Source organism: Podarcis erhardii (genome assembly GCF_964252035.2).
Source record: "Podarcis erhardii genome assembly, chromosome: 5".
In the NCBI taxonomy this organism is placed as follows: Eukaryota; Metazoa; Chordata; class Lepidosauria; order Squamata; family Lacertidae; genus Podarcis; species Podarcis erhardii.
Window position 1 is genome coordinate 89,609,160 of NC_138509.1, and position 22,913 is coordinate 89,632,072.

Consider the following 22,913-nt stretch of genomic DNA (forward strand, 5'->3'; position numbering starts at 1 on the left):
TTCGACGATTTTTCAGGAAATTGCACTCAAGCATTTAATTGCTTGAGCCTCAAGAATTTTTTCTATCTTTAACATTTGAAAAAGATCAAGCCGAACGAGGAACTGTAGAAGTTATTTTGCAAGCTCTACATTCTCTTCCAAATGCGTATTTTCAGCTTGTGTTTTGAGCTTGCTCCTTTGCCTATTATGGAGCTACGGTCCCATGTTATTGATCTCGGTCTGCAGCCATTTAATGACATTTCTTGTACGGTATACAGTTGCATAAATAGAAGTTATGGCTCAATTCTGTTGCATTTCATTGGCTGCTTCTCTAGGGATGAGCTTCAAGCAATCACAATCTAAATGATGCTCTCTTCCCCTTTGTGCATTTTGTGAACTTTTAGCCACACCATGGTTGAAACCTCAAAACTCTTTTTCTTTCAATGATACTGATACTGTACTCTATGAAATATTAATTTTACATTCCAGACTACCTTTTTGTGTACCCTACCCTAAGAATTGCTAGAGAGAGAGAGAGAGAGAGTCCAGTCTACAATCTCTGTCAAATGGGCAATACGAATTGACATCTTACGAACAAGAGCCCAAACGCTGGAATAAATAATAATAACTGAATAAGAATCCTGCACCAGGATTCTTGAGGCTGCGTATTATGCACCGTGTAGCTTCTGCTGTAGGCAAACGTAATAAAGTTGCTCCAGTGAGTGGGATCCCAATGTTCTAGCCCCACTGCCTACGGAATTGATTGGTTTCGCCTACCCCTCCTGAACTTTACCATTCAACACTATTATGTTCAGAGCAGCAATAACCACATATGCGTGCTCTGAATTGCTATGCGCGCCGACCTCACTCTCGCAGTCATTCTTCGGTGCACATGACTCATTGCCTTTATGCTCCAGACCTTTCCATTACAAAATATCTGTTGCTGTTTTTCACATGATTCTGCCACCTACATTAACCAGCTTCATGCTTGAATTTTATGCACAAAGGCACAAAGCTGCTGTTATAACGGAGCAAGTCAATCAGTCCATTTACCACATAGAATCATAGAGTTGGAGAGTTGGAAGGGCTCCTAAGGGTCATCGAATCCAACCTGCCCCTCCCTTTCTCTAGTGTGGCTGCAAGGAGAGTTTGGAATCACTCGTTCCTGTTTTCCGTCACAGCCATTCCCTCTTGCAGGAATCCCAAAACCAAGACTCATCTTAACCATGGTTTAGTGAAACAACTCAGCTTCATAAACTGTTGGAAGCTGGCTCGTTTCAGTAAACCGTAGCTAAGACTAACCACAGTTTACGTGGGTTCAGGGGCACTTAACTGTGTGGAATTAATTCTCATGGCCTTGGAGGAGACTGTGGGGAGAGGATTCAAGCCCAAGGCTTGCTTAGGCTCCCTCCTTGTGATGCTCAACTATCATTTAGCATTATGTCCAAACCATCTTCAGTATAAAGGCCTGGAAATTAAGAACTCATAAGCGAGGGAGGAATTTCTTAATCACCTTAGCTTGGTTTCCTTAGCTGTATTTCAAAACCACAAAGGAAACATAATTTTATCAGTGGCATTGGTAAACAAGGGGCAAGGCTGCTATGAGGCTTGCAGCAACTGCTAAAGTACAGCAGACTCACAACAGCTCCTCTTCTGACCCTGGTAGCACCTAGTGGTGCAAACTCAACAGGCAATGTCGCATCGCCGCTGTGCTTCATCCAATAAAGTCACAAGCCAACGACACCACATTTTTGCACAGAATCACAGAATTGTGGAGTTGTTAGGGGCCACAAGGATCATCTGGTTCAACCCCCGGCAGTGCAGGAATCTTATACCTACCATGGGGCTCGAACCCATAGCCCTGAAAATAAGAGTCTCATGCTCTACCAACTGAGACTGTTGGAAGGGAAGGGTAGAGGCATAGGAGATGCAAGGCTGCTGTTTTTGGGTAGAAACCATGCTTCTAAATATCACACAATGCTTTATGCACATTACTGCCAAAACCAGCCAGAAGGTTTTGCGTCTAAACAGCGGCATCTGGTCGGCAGAATACTGGACTGTCATTCTTCCATTTGATCCAGCACTGCTATCATTAGGTCATCATCTTTTCTTTCTTTCTCTTCTCAGCAGCTTGTACGTACAAAGCTTTAGTGGTCTTTAAAATACTAAAACTGCAAACCGAGAAATGTTGGGGGATTTTATGGGGATTCCCCATCTGCTCATGGGGGAACAGCAAACCGCAAACACACCGCTGCGCCGGAATATTGCATCCATGACAGATTTTTGCAAGATGTGAGGAGGCGAAAAGTAGCCCCTCTGCAGTACATATGGATGGCTTATGTAGGCTAAAGCCTTGCAACCAAGTCACCTCCATATTTATTGGTGGCAGACCTTTATTCAGCCTAGGAACTCAAGAGAAGGGCTCAGCTGTTGGGCAAAGCAGGCATCAACAGAGAGGACATATGCATCCTTCCTTTCAGAGGGGCAGCTTTTTAAAGTTTGGGGGGGGGGGGTTAGCATGGGAATCAGATCCGCAACCTTTGAGAGTCCTTTAGAACAGCATCCACTGCTCTTTCTCTCATAATACTAGAACTGGGTGGGGGTGAGGGTGAGGGTCTTGTGCCATCAAGATGAACATTTGAAGATTTGGGATGGGCAAAACGAAGTGTTTATTCACATAGGGGATAGTTAAGCTACAAATCTGCTACAAGGCATTAACGACGGCCACCAACTCGGATGGCTTTAAAAGGCGCTTAGAGAAATTAACAGGAAGCCGTGGCTGTCAGTGGCTGAGCAATGTCTGGTTTCCAGCATTGCGATGTATGCTTCCATTTTCGAACACGCCTCGGAAGTCGAACGGCTTCTGCTGAGTTTTTTTAAAAAAAATTTCTCCATCAAAACTGTGGACCGCCCTGTACGCCTCAGTTTTCGAATGTTTCAGAAGCCGGATGGTCTTCCGGAACAGATTACGTTCGAAAACCAAGGTACCCACTGTATTTGTGCTGCTGTTCTCTCTGACGCCACCACCCCGGTAGGTTGGAGGAATCCAGCATGGCCTAGTGGTTACAGTGTCCCACCTGGAACTAGGGAGCTCCTGCGTCAAATCCTCACTCAGCCATGAAGCTGCCTACTGCAGCAATGGCCATTTACAGCCTAACCTACGCCTCAAGAGGTGTTGCACAGACAAAAATCCACAGTGCGAACACCGTGTGCACTGCCCTAAGCTCAAAGGAGTCGTGGGACAAAAGGGGCTGAAAAATATTGCTACCATTATTACTACCATCAGCCAGAGGTCATTAAGCAAGCAGTCGAACGGCATGAAAAGGTTAGGAAGGCGGTCTTCTGTTGACGCAACACAAAACAGCATTCTCATAGCACTATATACAAAATACAACCATAGGCGCGTTTGCCTGTCTTGCAAAAATAAAAACACCGCAAGAATGAAGAACTTTCCTGCAGGCCTCCTTATTAATCCCCATTTAACAGTTAACGTCTGTAGTGCTCTTCCATCTTCCCGCACCCCCCAAAACAGGCTCGGTATTTCCAACACATGCCTAATGTCAATATCTGCGGTGAGACTGAGCAGAGGAATGGACCCCTCTGGGCTCTGCGTCGATAGCAATGGAAGCAGCAAAAACGGACCACTAAAAGCAATGATAGATTTCTGATGGGCCAATCCGGGGAAGGGAAGTGGGTACTTAAAGACAAGAGGCCAATGCTGGGCTCTTTAGGAGCCAGAGGAGGTTTTACAATGCCCCCGGCCCCCGTTTCTGGCACCGGCTCGGTAAACAGGAGCTTAAGCTGGAGTTTATGCTCCATAAGGAAGGATACGTGGAATCATAAAGGAGCAGCCACCCCAAATCTACCCACAAAAAAACCCTCAACCTTGAACCAAGGGAGGCCAATAAAGAAGCAGAACAGTAAAAAACCAGGCAGCATTAAAAAAGGAATGCTGTTTGCAAACCTCCTCCTTTCAAGAAATAGGAAAAGCCACAAAAGCACAAAACCAATTCATAGATCCGTAGAGTTGGAAGGGACCATGATGTCACCTGGTCCAACCCCCTGCAATGAAGGAATCTTTTTGCCCAAGGTAGGGCTCAAACCCACGACCCTGAGATTAAGAGTCTCTTGCTCGACCAACTGAGCTACCTGGGGATTGTGGTGATGCTCACGGTATTGGAGCTTGAAACAACCTGGTGACCTCCTGGTGTTTCGGATGGCCAATCCCACCAGCTACCAGGGGCTGATGGGATGGGGAAGCAGTCCAAAACACATGGCAAGGGCTGCATCGTTCACCCCAGACACTGAGGTCCAGCTCCGAGAGCCTTCTGGCGGTTCCCCCACTGCAAGAAGGGAACCAAGCAGAGGGCCTTCTCGGTAGTGTTGACCGCCCTGTGGAACGCCCTCCCATCAGATGTCAAGGAAATAAACAACTATCTGACTTTTAGAATACATCTGAAGGCAGCCCAGTATTGGGAAATTGTTATACAATTTTTTATATATGCTGTAAGCTGCCCAGAGTGGCTGGGGAAACCCAGCCAGATGGGCAGGGTATAAATAATAAAGTTGTTGTTGTTGTTGTTGTTGTTGTTGTTGTTGTTGTTGTTGTGCAGGGTATAAATAATAAAGTTGTTGTTGTTGTTGTTGTTGTTGTTGTTGTTGTTGTTGTTGTTGTTGTTGTTGTTAAAAACAAAGTTCCGTCCACAAATAATATAGTGCTTTCTGAGATTAAGCACATAGACGTCCCACCCTTCGTGTCAAAAACTTCCCAGAAAGGGCCAGAGCAGTAATGGAGGAAGGAGGGTCTTCAGCTCTAAGGCTCATTTCAATGCAAGTTTTTGCTTTACAGTGGTACCTCGGGTTAAGTACTTAATTTGTTCCGGAGGTCTATACTTAACCTGAAACTGTTCTTAACCTGAAGCACCACTTTAGCTAATGGGGCCCCCCACTGCTGCCGCGCCACCGGAGCACGATTTCTGTTCTCATCCTGAAGCAAAGTTCTTAACCTGAGGTAATATTTCTGGGTTAGCGGGGTCTGTAACCTGAAGCGTATGTAACCCAAGGTACCACTGGATAACCAACCCTCAGTACTTGTTTTTATCCCTCTCTTCCGTTTTACTTTTTAACAACTTCTAGTGCATCCTCTAGTGCTGTGTCTTGTTGTTTTAACATTGTTTAACGTTGTTTTATCCCTCATATTGCGAGGCTGCAAGAAGCTGGGCTGGGCTAGGTTGAGCACCTTGCCAGGCACTGCCGAACGAAAGGTTGTGTCAAACTTTATAAGATACAAGCTACAAATTAAGGAAGAGAAACACCCTGATCGTCAGAGTTGCCGGCGAGCCCAAGTGGCAGCTACAGTGAGCCCTGAAAAAAAAATTTTTTCTGCTGGATGGCAGTGACTCTGGCCCTCCAAATTCGAGGCCAACGTATTTGGAGATTATTGACTTCAGGAAACTGTCGCTAACCAACTATATTTACTATGGTACTTCCTAGAAAGTCCAAGGAAGCGAAAAGGAAGGACTTTCTTCACACAGCATGTGGTTAAACCTATGGAGCAGGCAACTACAAGGTCTAGCGATGGGCAGTACCGCAGAGAGCTTAAAGAGGGAGTTAAGACAAACAAGATACACCACCAGGGCGGTGAATGTGCTACACAGGTCGGATTACGGAGTCATTCTGCAACAGAGCGCCCAGCGCAGACACAGGGCGACAGGTTGTTCCTGCCATAGGTCTGAACCGATTTTTGAGGAGATTGTGAAATTAGGCCGAGGGCCGCCATGTGATTAAGCCGGGGGTCCACAGGTTGCCCACCGTGGCTTCAGGCATCGCCCAAATACCACAAAGAAAGGGATAAAATTAAGCTGGTCTTACACGCAGATTAGATGTGGCTCTCTCAAGGCTTCGCCGAAAGGGCAGGAGATTGCAGAGTCCTAGCACCAGAGGTTGAGCCTCTACAGTGGTGCCTCGCAAGACGAAATTAATCCGTTCCGCGATTCTCTTCGTCTAGCGGTATTTTCGTCTTGCGAAGCATACCCATTGACGGCTTAGCGGATTAGCGCTATTAGCGGCTTAGCGGCTTTTAGCGGCTTATCGGATCAGCTGATAAGCGGCTTAGCGGCTTAGAAAAAGGGGGGAAGAGGGGGGAGTCGGAAAAACTCGCAAGACATTTTCATCTTGCGAAGCAAGCCCACAGGGAAATTCGTTTTGCGAAGCGCCTCCAAAACGGAAAACCCTTTCGTCTAGCGGGTTTTCCGTCTTGCGAGGCGTTCGTCTTGCGGGGCACCACTGTATTTGCCAGAAGACGGCTGGTTGCTCCTGAGCCACAGCCCTTCTGCAAGCCTGTCTTTTGTAGCCACAACAGAAATAAACTTCCATTTAAAATAAATAAATAAATAAATAAGGTAGAGGCGGACGTTCTCGCAACCGTGACTTTTTCATCCAGCATCGAATTCCACGCTAATGCAGGGCAAATGGCAAAATACACACAACCCCTATGCACTATATTTTTCCCCCCACAGCCAGGCTCTTTCAGCCGAAAGACTGAAAAAGTGAAAAGGCCTCTCTCTCCTCCTGCTCCAAGCAGTAATTATGAATCAGTTATCACTACACCGAGTAACAGGCCCACAAGACTCTACAAATACTTATTTTCTGGCACAACCTGTAGGGGGAAAATTAGGAGAAAACACAGTAAGACTTCAAACAGCCTCTTCCTAGTATTTTAAAAATTAATGAAGTGTTGGGAGTAGTTTAATATGCAATGAGTCATGTTTTTTAAGAGAGGCAATAATGCAGAACAGTATTTCAATCTTGGCTAAGTCACAGTACGCAAGCATGAAGTAATATAGGGAAGGGGTGGTATTCTGCTGGAGAAAGCAACAGGCGAGAAATCAAACAATTAAAAAAATTAAAAAGAGCAGAAGAATGCTACAAGGAAGGACTGGAAAGTTCTCAGTCTTGTGTCCAAACCGACACACTGCTTAGAATGAGAATTTTTCAGCCACCCACACTATTAGCCTTGCTGCAATGGGGAACCCAAATCAGAGGTCTCTTCTGAACAGTAGCTGTGTGTTATGGAAAGCAGAACTCTAAGCAGCTGTTCAGAACCGCACATGTGGCTCAGGGTCATATGAATCCAACCTCCCCAGGGCACACATACTCACCATCCTTGCCATCCCACAATTTATGTGTGCAATGGGGTCTACACCCAACACTCCATTAGGGGAAACACAGATCACACGGACGAGGTCCATCCATGCTGGGGTCAAGACATGGCAGCTGCAGGGCAAATGTTAAGACTAATGTACAAATGGTGCGTGGGGCAGAAATGGGCATGGTGGGTCAAGGCAACCTTGGTCAGCCTCCTTGAGTACAGTTTGAATATCTGCACGGGACTTATGCTACACTTAAGTGGGGGGCAGATGACGATGATGACCTTTTCATCATTTAGGTTTTTCGGCACAGGCCTGAAATTAAGCAATGGGAGTTGAATGGGACTTGCATCCAAGAGCCTAGGCCAGGCTTCCTCATCATCGGCCCTCCAGATGTTTTGAGACTACAGTTCCCATCATCCCTGACCACTGGTCCTGCTAGCTAGGGATCATGGGAGTTGTAGGCCAAAAACATCTGGAGGGCTGAGGTTGAGGAAGCCTGGCCTAGGTACATAGGACAGGACTTTGAATTCTGTGTAATTCCCTGAATCAGAAGTGCATTTCATAGTAATTAAATAGGGAAACGCGAGAGGCCAAAACTTGTCCCTCCAGAAGCTGCGGAACTGATGGGACTCTCATCCAAAGATTAAAAACATCAGGTCTCCCATGTGTTTGGAAGTACCATCAGTTTGCCAACATTGGCCTTCTCCCACACCCCAATTCTGTAATTTTCTTTGTGTATATGTGTTTAGTGCTTTTTTTACTCATGTAAGCAAAATCCTATGAAATGTGATTTAAAAACCCAATATTCCAATATTCACATGTGGCGAATTGTTGACGATTTCTCATGCCAACTCATGTAAATACAAAGTTGGCACAAAAGCATAGATCCCAGAATCTCTAGACTCAAGACAGGAAAAGTCAACTCTGCCCATTTCAGCACTAATGGGCAATAGGAAGACCCACCTAGGAAGTCATTTATGAGTTTATCACACTGGCGAAGGTATGGAAACTGTTATACTGGGACAATGCTCATTCCATTCTTCTTCTCCCACTCTTCCCCCCTTTCTTCACTTCCTCCAGTTTTCTTGGCCAACCAACAGCATTCTGTGGCTAAGATGTCCCTGCCGTACACACATCCTCAAGTTTTGGGGATATTATTATTATTATTATTAGGGAGGTAATCCCCAGAGTATGCCAATACCTTCCTCTCCCATTTCTCAAAGACCATGTTTCTGTTGTCACCTGAGTTCACTATGAGAAGAAGTGATGCTCCAGCTTAGCCAGGGAAGAATTTTGTGATACCAATTGCATAGGTATCATCAAATGCAGCTGTCAAAACGGACGCAGTTACTGTCAGATGGAGAAACAGACCTCCACGTATGCAAAAATAATTGGGTGCTTTTATAGAAAAAAGAATTCCTGAGCCTAGGAGCCAGTCTGCTTGCCTCTTCTCCTGCAGGCAGAAGGTTTTGTGTAAAGGCCACATCACAACACAATAAACTTTTGCAACAGGGGTTTCCCTGAACTTACCATTGGCAGTGCATTGATGGGTGGAAGGTGTCCTGTTAGGAGCCTCCCGTCACAGGAAGATGGTACTGGAAAAGAAAAGGGGGAGGGAAGGTTTACTAATTAAAAACAAAAAGGGATGTTAACACATCATAATATGACAGTGGATTGCTCAGGAGATTTTCTAAAGGGGAAAAGCCTGGAATTTCTCACCGCTGGATTTGTAGAGAGGGCGAGCTGTTGACATGTTTCCAAGGAGGCAAAAGTTACATTAATATATGTTAGCACATTTAGAATAGATGCATTGCAAGATCAGAGATGGAGCTAAAAAGGAGCAAAGTGGCAATACTTGGCCCACACTCTGCTGCACTGGGGGATGGGGCGGAGGAAGGACAACAAAGGGGGGGATATTTAGCAGTGTCACAACTAAGTGACACTGCCTCCCCCAGTCCTGGAAAGCCCTGGGTCCAGGAAACTGCTTGGCTCGCGCTGCTTTGCAAAGGGCACCCACCACACCGGGTCCCTAAATTAGAACCCGCAAACCCCACAATGCACCTCCAAATGCCAGATCTAATGCCCCTTTTAGTAACAGCAACCCTGCTGCTTGATGCAGTCGCTGCAAGTGCCTGGGGACCACCATTAAGATGAACAACGTGGAAGGATGCAACCTACCCAAAAACAACTTCCCGCAAGCGAGGCTGCAACCCTGCTATGTGCGTGCATTTGTTGCAGCTACGACTTCACACCAAGAGTTTCCAAGGTGGCTTAACGTACCAATATAAAATGCAGCAAACGCAAAATGAAACAAAGCAGGAAACCCACAATGCTATCAGTATCAAAGTTAGCAATAGGGGGGAAACCCAGACAGTTGCACAATTGCATCCCGCCAAAATCTTGAGAGAATAGGTCAGCTTTCAGCAGGCGTCCAGAAGATATTTTAGAAGCAGGAGACTGTTGGGCAAGGTGCTCCAGGACTGAGACAACATGAGAGAAGAGGCTCCTACCTAACTTCCGAAGAGTAGGGGGCTGTGGGGATATTCAGAACACGGCTTCCACTGATACTCTTAATTCGCGGGCAGGCATTAAATGCAAGGACTATTTAATATAGAGGGTGTTGGCTTAGTAAACATGTGCTTGATACAAAGAAAGCAATCCTTCCCCAGCCACTCTGGGCAGCTCCCAATAAAATATTAAAAACATGATAAATACATCAAACATTTTAAACTTCCCTAAACAGTTAAATTAGTTAAGCCAATCAAGGCAAATGGGCTTATTTCCCCCTCATTTTGCAAAATAAGCTATTTTCTATTTTACATGTTTTCTCTGTTTGAGTGGAAAGGGAACAACAAAGAGACTCAAACCCTGTGTATTATCCAACATTAGCCACATTCATAGTAAAGTAAAGGTAAAGGGACCCCTGACCATTAGGTCCAGCCACGACCAACTCTGGGGTTGTGGCACTCATTTATTGGCCGAGGGAGCCAGCGTACAGCTTCTGGGTCATGTGGCCAGCATGACTAAGCCGCTTCTGGCGAACCAGAGCAGCACACGGAAATGCCATTTACCTTCCTGCCAGAGTGGTACCTATTTACCTACTTGCACTGGCATGCTTTCGAACTGCTAGGTTGGCAGGAGCAGGGACTGAGCAACGGGAGCTCACCCCGTCGCAGAGATTCAAATTGCCGACCTTCTGATCGGCAAGTCCTAGGCTCTGTGGTTTAACCCACAGCGCACCCGCGTCCCCATATTCATAGTAGACCCACTGAAAATAATGAATGTGCCCATTAATTCCAATGGGTGGCCTAAAACATAGGTAAAGGCTACATATCACCCCAGTGACTCCCATCAGCACAAAATCAGAAGTGGGTGGGGAGGTAACGAGGCAGGATTGGGGCCTAGGGAAACCAGAAAGTAGGAATGGGTGAATCACTGGCCCTCTGGATCGGTTATCATGGATGGGGCTCCTGGGATGTGGGAGTCCAGCAACAGCTGAACGGTCACACCCCTGCCACATAAAATGTGCACACTTCCCAGGGGTCTCCCAATGTTCTTATGTCCTTCAGGCTGCTATGCACCCTGAACGGGGCGCCTTGGGCCTTGGGAACCTGGCCCTAAGCAGCAATGTTAAGTTGCAATGAAGCATTTATGGAAGCCATCATGGGGATGGAGGAAGATACAGGTTGTTCACGCCCACCCATGACCCGCAGCGACGCAGGTGTGCCGAGAGCAGACCAAAACAAAACTTCCTGCTTCCAATCCCAAGCGACTGTTTCCCACCATAGAACAGGCCAAGGAGGCAAGTCAAGAGGCTCCCTCTAATTTTTCTTGCTGTGCATTCAAGGCTTTGCGACACATGAAGACTGACCTACATTCAAAACCAGCATAAATGTAACCCAGATGTTTGGAACCACGAGCACGGAGATCTCTACCCCTCCCTACAACTGGAAAGAAAAGAAAAAAGAATGGCAGGAGGGAGGGGGTAGCACGGTGGGTATATACAAACAATTCCTAGAACCCCCAAGGACTGGGAGGGGACACTTTAGAGCAGGGACAGGGGTTGCGGAACTACAACTCCCATCATCCCTATCAGTCGTTTTGGATGTAAAAGCCCAACAATAGGTGGTTTTTCCCCCCCAGCTAGGTGGCAATTAAAGACATGCCTATTCCCCCCAGAATTTCTGTGCATCATGTAGACCAGTGTTTCCCAAACTTGGGTCTCCAGCTATTTTGGGACTACAATTCCCACAAAACCCTGCTGTAGACTGAAGGGCCTTACTAGCCTAGGGAGTCACTGCTGGCTTTTGCTGTTAGCTTAGCTGTTATAACGGACAGCATTTAATTATCATTCTTGCATTATGTGTCAACGCAGTACATGAATTATGTGCGCTGCCTTGTGCTCCACGAGAGAAAGGGCAGCAAATATAAATATAGCAACCGCCAGCATCAACATCTGTAGCGCCACAAGGTCCCTCGTCCTTGCTCTGCAGGTTCACGCTGTTGCGGAAGCCAACCTTCCCAGGACTTTCTCCAAGCTCAAAGCAAAATTCCTCGCACACATGGGCCTCAAGAGCATGACCCTGGTGTGAAGTGAATCATAGAATCATAGAATCATAGAGTTGGAAGAGACCACAAGGGCCATCAAGTCCAACCCCCTGCCAAGCAGGAAACACCATCAGAGCACTCCTGACATATGGTTGTCAAGCCGCTGCTTAAAGACCTCCAAAGAAGGAGACTCCACCACACTCCTTGGCAGCAAATTCCACTGTCAAAGAGCTCTTACTGTCAGGAAGTTCTTCCTAATGTTTAGGTGGAATCTTCTTTCTTGTAGTTTGGAACCATTGCTCCGTGTCTGCTTCTCTGGAGCAGCAGAAAACAACCTTTCTCCCTCCTCTATGTGACATCCTTTTATATATTTGAACATGGCTATCATATCACCCCTTAACCTCCTCTTCTCCAGGCTAAACATGCCCAGCTCCCTTAGCCGTTCCTCATAAGGCATCATTTCCAGGCCTTTGACCATTTTGGTTGCCCTCCTCTGGACACGTTCCAGTTTGTCAGTGTCCTTCTTGAACTGTGGTGCCCAGAACTGGACACAATACTCCAGGTGAGGTCTGACCAGAGCAGAATACAGTGGCACTATTACTTCCCTTGATCTAGATGCTATACTCCTATTGATGCAGCCCAGAATTGCATTCACACTTTTGGAACATTCACACTTTTGCAAATGGAGACGGGCCGGGATGGGAAGGTGACCTCCCAGTGAACAAACTGTAGTCACCTACTGCAGGTAGCCTTCAACATCCTACATTTCTTGCCATCAACATATCCTTCTGCCCTGCAATCATGGGTTAAGTAAGGTGGGGGGTGGCAGTAAAAGCCTGCAGTGAAAGACCCACCAAGGAAATTGCTTTCCCTTTTGCCAGGGTTAGACTGGCCTGGCCAGCAATTGCCCCAGTCCTGAACAGAGTTTGGATCTGGCACACTTTACGCTGGCTTAACTTAAAAAAGGTAAAGGTAAAGGACCCCCTGACAGTTAAGTCCAGTCGCGAACGACTCTGGGGTTGCGGCACTCATCTCGCTTTACCGGCCGAGGAGCCGACGTTTGTCTGCGGACAGTTTTTCCGGGTCATGTGGCCAGCATGACTAAGCCGCTTCTGGTGAACCAGAGCAGTGCACAGAAACGCCGTTTACCTTCCCACTGGAGTGGTACCTATTTATCTACTTGCACTTTGACGTGCTCTCAAACTGCTAGGTTGGCAGGAGCTGGGACCCAGCAACGGGAGCTCACCCTGTTGCGGGGATTCGAACCGCTAACTTTCCGATCGGCAAGCCCTAGGCTCAGTGGTTTAAACCACAGCGCCACCCACGTCCCACTTGGCTTAACTTAAGACAGCGGAACTTATGCTGGCTTCGCATGCCTAAGATCGCTCCCTTGGGATGAAAACCTTACTGTGGCTTACTCAGAAGTCAGTCCATTGAATCCAGCATGGTTTGCTCCTGGGTAAATAAGAGTTAGCATTGCAACCTTAATCTGCTGTTGCTGGGCTAGATTCTTTGGACCCCCACCCCATCCGTTTCCTATAGCGCAACGCTGGAGAGTCAAACTCTTTTGACTCAAACGGTTCTACACAGAAATCTGGAACTCTGATTGCTGCCATTTGGATTGTGCTTTCTTTATATCTTAGCCCATGGGTAGGCAAACTAAGGCCCAGGAGCCAGATCGGGCCCAATCGCCTTCTCAATCCGGCCCAAGGACGGTCGGGAATCAGCGTGTTTTTACATGAGTAGAATGTGTCTTTTTATTTAAAATGCCTCTCTGGGTTATTTGTGGGGCATAGGAATTCGTTCATTTATTTATTTTTTCCAAAATATACTCCAGCCCACCACAAGGTCTGAGGGACAGTGGACCAGCCCCCTGCTGAAAAAGTTTGCTGACCCCTGCTTTAGCCCCTCCTTTTGTTATTGTCTTCCTCCCCCATCCAATTCGTACGTTTGACGCTGGTTTATTACAGAATGCAACCATTGGTGCTGAATCTTCCGAGAACAGCGAAAGCAATACACAAAAGGCAGGCAGGCAATAAGAAATTACGCTACACATTAGCATTACTCGCTGACTTTACCTGTTTAATCTTTACGACTGCAAATTAATGTCTGTGATTTCCCCGAGGCAATCGGAACTTGAAAACTAAAAATGCAACTATTTGTAATCCGCTGCATATTAATGAATCACGCTTTAATTTTTTTTTTAAAAGACTACCTTAATTGTAGGGGGGCACCAATTACTGCATCCAGTAGCTCACCACAAAATATTCCATAAATTTCCAACATCCATGGATGAACATCTACCTTGTCCAATGGCGAGACACCTCCTTCGCCAAAAACAATAAGCTCAAGTTTTTAACCGTGACTTTATTATTTTCGTTCCATTTCTACACCACCTTTTATCCAAAGATTGCAGGGTGGTGCGCGACGTTAAAAACATAGTTTACATAGCATTATACATAATAAAAACATTTTTTTAAAAAAATCATACCAACCGTCCCCTCCCACTTTTAAAAGACTCTAAAATCTAACACTGTATTCCTACAACCCACCTAAGAGGGTAAGAAATCTTACAAATAGATAACTTTTCTTTTAAGGGTGGAACGACGTGCCCTGTTTAAATCTGCTATGGTTGCCACCACCTTCGGAGAAGGACGACAGCAAAGTGATTGTACTTGTGTTTTATATTGCGGGGGGCCCAGAGTTCGATCCTTGGCACCTCCAGTTTCAAAAGTCTGGACAGAGGTGATGCCACAGAACGTGGAGAGCTACAGCCATCCTAAAAAGACAATAGTGACCTAGACGAGCCCATAGTCTTGACCGGGCCTAAGGCAGCTTCTCATTACAGTGGTATCTCGGGTTAAGTACTTAATTCATTCCGGAGGTCCGTTCTTAACCTGAAACTGTTCTTAACCTGAAGCACCACTTTAGCTAATGGGGCCTCCCGCTGCCACTGCGCCACCACCGCGCTGTTTCTCTTCTCATCCTGAAGCAAAGTTCTTAACCCGAGGTACTATTTCTGGGTTAGAGGAGTCTGTAACCTGAAGCGTATGTAACCCGAGGTAGCACTGTATGTAGTTCTTGCAGTTTCGTTTACTGCTTGTACATCATTTCCAAGCACTTCTTAATCAGTCACTTAAGTTTCGGAAATAGAGAACAAACAGTTTCTTTTGGTACTGTGTTTTAATATAAAAGGTTTATGTCCTGCTATTCGGCAAAAAGGGGAAGTGTCAAGAGTTGTGTGCAGATGTTGAAAAATAAACGCAGTAAGGCAACAGATTTAAGCAATAAAGGAACGCTAACAAGTCCAGCAGCAAAATCTAGCCCAAGAAGTAAAGAAGAATCAGATGCAAGCAACATCAGCAGCTGACAAATGGCCTTTTTAACACAAAGAACCCCATGAGGAAAGCATGTTTCTTCCTACCCCCTGGTTTTTTGGCAATGAATTTTTTTTGCAATGAAATTTTTTAATCCCTTTACTCCCTAAATCGAACGGTACATCTGCTCTTATTTTCAGCATGCCAAACGCTCACCCTGCAACATGTTGACACCACAAACATCTGGGTAGGTGAGGAACGTCAAGCTGGCAACAGGCACAATTTGCTCCACAAAATAGCAAGTCTACAGTTGGCATATACACATTGTGTTGGTATCTTCAGGAGGAGCATACAGGGTCCTTGCATTCTTGTGAATTGTTGCTTGCCACCAGCATGTTTCCTTTCTGAGAAGAGCCTGCTCTGCGGTGCATGTGGGCAGAAGGAGTTTTTTTTTCAAAAAATGCAGAAAAGACCACTCTGCCACCTTATACATTTAGCAAGTTGCAACAGCCTTGCTCCCTCAGCAGGAATTCTGACAATTTCTCTTCCCCCTGCCTTTTTTGCAGGCAACTTACATTTGCTCCTGCTACCCCTCTCCTTGATGGTGACAGCAGCCACGAAATTAAAAGAAGCCTGCTTCTTGGGAGAAAAGCAATGGCAAACCTAGACAGCATCTTAAAAAGTAGAGACATCACCTTGCCAACAAAGATCCGTATAGTAAAAGCTATGGTTTTCCCAGTAGTGATGTATGGAAGTGAGAGCTGGACCATAAAGAAGGCTGATCGCAAAAGAATTGATGCTTTTGAATTATGGTGCTGGAGGAGACTCTTGAGAGTCCCATGGACTGCAAGAAGATCAAACCTATCCATTCTGAAGGAAATCAGCCCTGAGCGCTCACTGGAAGGACAGATCCTGAAGCTGAGGCTCTAATACTTTGGCCACCTCATGAGAAGAGAAGACTCCCTGGAAAAGACCCTGATGTTGGGAAAGATGGAGGGCACAAGGAGAAGGGGACGACAGAGGACAAGATGGTTGGACAGTGTTCTCGAAGCTACCAGCATAAGTTTGACCAAACTGCTGGAGGTAGTGGAAGCCAGGAGTGCCTGGCGTGCTCTGGTCCATGGGGTCATGAAGAGTCGGACACGACTAAATGACTAAACAACAACAACCCCTCTTCCTTTATCACTGAAAAAGACAGGGGAAAGGTTCAGCACATCACTAAGATCTACACGTGAGTGGACAGGGATAGACATAATTGCCAGCTTTGAAATATTGCATCTCCTCCTTCCTGCTCCACACTTAATTGGAAGAGGTTGGAAGAAAGTCTTCAAGTTTTCACACTTGCAGTGTGTCAAATGTAGGCTGGAGCTGATTAGATGCCGTCTCAGATTCGTATTTTTTTCCAACTTGTTATTATTAAAATTTGTAGACCACCCTTCATCCAGAGATCACAGGGCAGCTCATAACGTAAGAATAAAAAATGAGAACACAAAACACATCAAACAAAATAACCCCACTTCCCACAAACACATTTTAAAGGCCACAGAATGGACATAACCAAAGGCCTGGTTATAGAGAAATGTTTTCGTCTGGAGCCTAATGATACATAATGAAGGCACCAGGCAACCCTCTCCAGGAAGAGCATTCCACAAACAGGGAGCCGCTGCAGAAAAGGCCCTCTTACGGAGGAGGCACACAAAGAAGGGCCTCAGATTATGATTGCAGAGAGGGTCCAGATTGGTTCACATGGGGAGATACTGCAATCCTGAGTCATTTGAGCCATCAAATAGTAACCGTACAAACTTTGAACCAAAGAATTCTAGCCTTTTGGCACTTGTCAAGAGGCTCCTTATACCATTTGAACAGCCAGACAGGCTACACCAAGATTGGCAAGTCGGCTAAAGTTTGCCAGCAACTGAATTGAAGGGGAAAAACCTTTCAAAAGCAAAACAAAAGGCACCGAAAGCCAGAACAGGGAATACTCAAACCAAAGTCCTAGCAGATCATATTCCATTTTTCCCCCTATTATTTTTTACAACCATTTCTAGTTCAAGCTGAGTAACCAATAACCACTGCAAAAGTATATACAGTGGTACCTCTACTTGCGTTCACCTCTGGTTATGTCTCCTTCGGGATACATACGTGGCAAACCCAGAAGTATTTTTCTGGGTTTCACCACACGCGCATGCGCAGAAGTCCTCTACGTGCCACATGCATGCGCAGAAGTGCTAAACCGTGCTGCGTGCATGCAGAGAAACAGCACCTCTGGTTGTGAATTCCTCAGGATGCGACCAGAGCTCTGGAATGGATCCAGTTCACAGGTGGAGGTACCACTGTACATAAGGACACAACTGCAATATGCACCCTATGCATTGCCCAGACGTGATACATGATTTGAACTCAGTAGCAGCTGAGTGGGCCTATTGACCCTTTCAGCCACCTTGAGTGCCACATGTATATAAACTTAAATAGAAATAATTCCAACTAACAGCAAACTCAGGGGGCTAAGTGCCAAAAGAAATGAAGCCAAAATGGGGAGGTATGAGCATGCTGCTATCAATACTAATAATAGCAATAATAATAAATAACAATAATATCTTCATTTAAAGTTGGAGGGCAAAATTTATTATTTATACTCTGCCCATCTGGCTGGGTTTTCCCAGCCACTCTGGGCGGCTTCCAACAAAATATTAAAATACAATAGTCTATTAAACATTAAAAGCTTCCCTAAACAGGGCTGCCTTCAGGTGTCTTCTAAAAGTCTGGTTGTTGTTTTTCTCTTTGACCTCTGGCGGGAGGGGGTTCCACATGGTGGGTGCCACTACCGAGAAGGCCCTCTGCCTGGTTCCCTGCAACCTCACTTCTTGCAACGAGGGAACTGCCAGAAGGCCCTCGGCACTGGATCTCAGTGTCCGGGCAGAATGATGGGGTTGGAGACGCTCCTTCAGGTATACTGAACTGATGCCGTTTAGGGCTTTAAAGGTAAGCCAACACTTTGAATTGTGCTCGGAAACATACTGGGAGCCAATATAGGTCTTTCAAGACCAGTGTTATGTGGTCTCGGTGGCCTCTCCCAGTCACCAGTCTAGCTGCCACATTCTGGATTAGTTGTAGTTTCCGGGTTACCTTCAAAGGTAGCCCCATGTAGAGCGCATTGCAGTAGCCCAAGTGAGAGATAACTAGACCATGCACCACTCTGGCAAGACAGTCTGCTGGCAGGTAGGGTCTCAGCCTGCATACCAGGTGGAGCTGATGGGAATTGTAGTCCAAAACAAAAACAAAAACAGCTACAGACCCAAGTTTGGGAAACCCTGGTCTAAGTGATAGCAAGCTACTCCCTGTGTAACCACAGTCAGACGTGATTGAGAAATGTTAAGAGGGCTGATAAGCAATCACAAGCAGGGAAACCAAGTTAGATTTTCAAGCACAGATAAGTGTGCTCTCAATCCAGCATGCGCACACAGGACTGGAGGGGTACATGCACAGCCAGAATTTCATGAGCACAGATTTTACTAAAAAGTGCACACACGGGGACTGCAGCACTTGGAACTGGCGAGTTTCTCATCCAAGCTCGACAAGTTCCCTTCAACCAACCTGGGCTGGTTTACTATTTATAATTGCTGACTCCTTCGGCACCCACCAACTCCTCCTGAGCATTCAGTCAGAATGGGTGTTATGGAGAGAGTCAATTTTAGTCGTAACACTTCCTTACGACATTGAATTGTGCTATTTACAGGAGCGTTCCAGCACATACCATGGCATTTTAAATATATGCATGCACACACATCTAAAAATTTGTCAAATCCCAGACATTCTGGCTGACAGCATTTTTTTGTACGCAGCTATTTAAAATCTCTATTTTGGGGAGCTGGCAAGTGCAACTGTTCTTAACTTTTCTCGCTGTAACAGCCGCAGACCAGGGATTTGCAGAGGAATGTTTTCAAGCTGGCAGGTTGCAGGGTGGGGAACAGAGACAAGATGGGTGTCACTGGGGACTGCGGAGTCCCAAAAAACACAAAAAACTCAGGCACCCTAGGGCAATTTCCTCTTCCTATTTCAGCTACCCAAAGAAACCTATTATGTCAACAAACTCTGCAAACTTTGGGCTGGTGAGAGTGGGAAATTTTTCCTAAAATTTTAAAACCATGGAGGGAAAGAATTTTCCTGTGAAGTGGGGGTGGTGTGTGTGTGTGTGTGTGTGTGTGTGTGTGTGTGTGAATGAGAGAGAGGAGGATGAACAGTTGTGTGGGTTTGTTGGAATTCAATATATTTAATACTTATTTTCAGATGGAAACCCAGACTTCTTCACCTGTGCCAGATTTAGGGTGGTGCGGGTGGTTCCCTCGTGCAGGGTGCTAAGCCAAGAGGGAGATTAGATAGATAGATAGATAGATAGATAGATAGATAGATAGATAGATAGATATCGATAGACAGATATAGATGATAAGAGAGATAGATAGAGAGATAGACAGATAGATAGGGAATAGAGGTAGATAGATAATCTTATATCTAAAGAGAAAACCCATTAAAAAGCAACTGTACCAAAATGAATTATTGTGAAACTAAGTATTCAGGGAGGGCGCCAAATTTTGTCCTCGCTCACTATGCCGTATTTCCAAAGTTCACCCCTACCTTTCAGAAGAAAGGGTGGAATATAAATTGGACAGAAAATAATAATCAATTTTTTACTTACTGTGTTAACATGCAATGCACCATTTATAATACATCTTATACATTGGTACTGATTAGCTGATTGATGGCATTTATTACTGTGCGTGTTTACTCAGGAATACCACTCACTTCAGTCAATGGAGCGTTACTCCCACGGACATGCACACAGGACTGCCAGCCATGTTCAACAGTATGAACATGGCCTAGGTCACAACCCAACGCACACCGGCGTGTTTGAGCCAACAGGAGACTTACAGTCCTGTGATGCACCACTAAAGACAAGACAACCAGGCTTAGTTGGGGAGAAACCACTTCAGCGCCCTCCCAGTATTGCCCCAGCAGGAATCCCAAGGCCATCTTTCCAACACGTGCCCATTTCAAGAAGCCAAAAGTTCCTGCCTTTCCTCCTGGGCCTACGAAGTCTAGTTTCCATACCCCAATATATATCACCTCTACTGCTCTAAAGGATGCTATCCAATACAGTGGTGCTCCGCAAGACGAATGCCTCGCAAGACGGAAAACCCACTAGACAATAGGGCTTTCCGTTTTGGAGGCGCTTCGCAAAACGAATTTCCCTATGGGCTTGCTTCGCAAGACGAAAATGTCTTGCGAGTTCCTGCGGGGTTCCCCCCCCCGCCTTTTTCTAAGCTGCTAAGCCGCTTATCAGCTGATCCGCTAAGCCGATAAACCGCTAAAAGCCGATAAGCCGCTAATAGCGCTAAGCCGCTAAGCCGTCAATGGGCTTGCTTCGCAAGACGAAAAAACCGCTCTAGATGAAGAGAATCGCGGAACGGATTCTTTTCGTCTTGCGAGGCACCACTGTATGGCAGAGCATCAGTGGAAATCGGTTTCTGCAAACAAGCAGACCAGAGGAAACAAAGCAAATATGCCTGCTTACAGTTGAGCCAGCTTGCAATACGACACCTTCCACAAATATATTTCCACAAGAGCCAACATTAATGCCGAAATCCAGTATCGCCTGAGCTCTGCGAGTGCGGCTGTCTCCCGACTGAAGTGCAGAGGGCTGGGACATTCGCAGGGGAACCAAAATGCTTGTTTACAAAGCTATTGTACTACCAACTTTACTGTTTGCTTGTGAAACACGGACCACTTATAAACGCCATCTCCAACTCCTCAAAAGATTCCATCAACACTGTCTCCAAAAAAAATTTACACATCACTTGGGAAGACAGGCAAACTAATATCAGTGTACTGGAAGAAGCAAAGATCACCAGTGTTGAAGCAATAATTCTTCAACATCAACTTCGTTGGACTGGTCATGTTGTGCGGATGCCTGATAATCGTCTTCCAAAGCAACTACTCTATTCCGAACTTAAAAATGGAAAGTGTAATGCTGGTGTTCAACAAAAGAGGTTTAAAGACTGTCTCAAGGCAAATCTTTAAATATGTAGTATAAAGACCGACAACGGGGAAACACTGGCCTGCGACTGCTCCAGTTGGAGAACAGCTTTTACCAAAGGTGCCATGGGCTTTGAAGACACTTGAACTCTGGACGCAAGGGAGGAATGTGCTAAGAGGAAGGCACACTTGGCAAATCCACACCGTGAACAGCTCCCGCCCGGAAAACCAATGTCCCCACTGTGGAAGGATGCGTGGATCCAGAATTGGCCTCCACAGTCACTTACCAACTCATTGTTAAAACCGTGTTTATGGAAGACAATCTTACTCGGCTACGAGTGCTCACCAAGGAAGACGACACTCTGAATTCACCTCAAAACATGCCGTTTCTCCCCAAAGAGTTCAGAAAGTGCATTATGCATTTCCTTGGCATAAAGGAACATTTTGCCACACACCGCACTCCTAAAATATGATCCGGTGTGTGCCGTGCTTTCGGAGCTACTCCCCCAGGTGAGCAGACAGTGCTGTGTCCCTGCTATCCATTTGGGGTACAAGCCAATTAAAACTCCAACATTCTCCCTGTTTATTGGCATTAAAGCAGCCTTTGCAACAATCTCCGTTTCAAATGTGTTTGGCCCTTCTCTGTTGATTTGATAATCCTGATTCTCGCACTGTCTTGGCTTATTTGCTTGGTTTTCAGCTCTGTTGTGAGCTGTCTAAAGACCTGGGTTTGCAACAGGAGCGCAAGGTATACTATAAAACATTTCAAATAAGCTAAGTATTTGGAACATATTTAACATTAATGCAACGGGTGGAAATTGTGAATCTATCTATCTGCCTACGTACCTATCTACCTAGACACACACAAACACATACACCCCCAAAATACCCATTTCTCTTTATTCTTTATCGCAGAGATTCCCAAACTGATCTGTGGACCACCAGTGTCATTCACGTGGTCCACAACATGTCCACATTACATATTCAGATAGGTTTTCAATTGTATTTTTATCTCTGCTTCCATTTCTTCTATTACATTTTCTTGGGCGAACTCTACGGCATTCAAATTTAATGCGATAAAATGACATGCAATATATAAATGCAGCAAGAAAAGCACATTTTAAAACCATACAGCACCCAGCACAGCACACTGCAACCACTGTAAGAGGCAGGCAGGGAAATGATTTCAGTGGTTCACCAAGACCGTCAGCAACATGTGAGTGATCCACAGGGGGAGATGCATTTTAAATAAAAGGACACATTCTACTCATGTAAAAAACACGCTGATTCCGGACTGTCCGCTGGCCAGATTTAGAAGGCGATTGGGCCGGATCCAGACACCGGGCCTTAGTTTGCCTACCCACGATCTAGAAGAAGGAACACTCTGATCCTAAATCTCCACTGCCTTGTGGGATACCTTCAGGAGAAGATAAGGCTAAACCTGACACAAATCTGGAGTGGAGTCCCCAAGATGGTTGGATGGTACCTTGTACGCCTCCTTCCTGCAACTCCTATAGCCCAGCTGGTGACAAATGTGTTGCTCTGCTTTCCTCTGGACCACATCAGCGAGGCCGGGTGTGTGTGTATGTGTCTTGTTGTCTGGGCAGCCCAGGACCCCCACAGACAATACCCAAGCTTGCACCCTAGGGAAGTGTTAAGTTGTGGATGAACGTATCAGACAACACAGCGATTATATAGAGCTCAACTACAAAGCAACAGTTACAACTTTTTGTAACTATCCAATCACTGAGCGTCACTTTCAATTCCTTATTTGCCTATGTGGACCTGAGTGAAAACTATCTACAGTATCCCCCTGCTGGCCCAGGGTGAGAACTGTTGAATGGTCACTTTAAAATGTGAAGGTTCATTATTGTTTCACAAGTTGTGT

The 22,913-nt window shown here is 45.8% G+C and overlaps 1 protein-coding gene and 1 long non-coding RNA gene across 5 annotated transcripts in view; one reads left to right on the plus strand and one right to left on the minus strand.

The window, feature by feature from the left end:
• TBL1XR1 (TBL1X/Y related 1) overlaps positions 1 to 22,913 on the minus strand; it is a 182,489-nt gene that overhangs the window by 87,096 nt on the left and 72,480 nt on the right. For 3 of the 4 annotated variants that reach the window (XM_081862565.1, XM_081862562.1, XM_081862563.1), the window contains exon 2: positions 8,661 to 8,725. The gene's annotated coding sequence lies outside the window, so the exon portion shown is untranslated. Of the gene's footprint in view, positions 1 to 8,660; positions 8,726 to 13,893; positions 13,942 to 22,913 lie in introns of those variants that run through there. The other variant, XM_081862564.1, reaches the window with a different exon arrangement.
• The window catches only part of LOC309342458, a 97,946-nt gene that overhangs the window by 72,419 nt on the left and 2,614 nt on the right, over positions 1 to 22,913 (plus strand). The window lies entirely within an intron of this gene.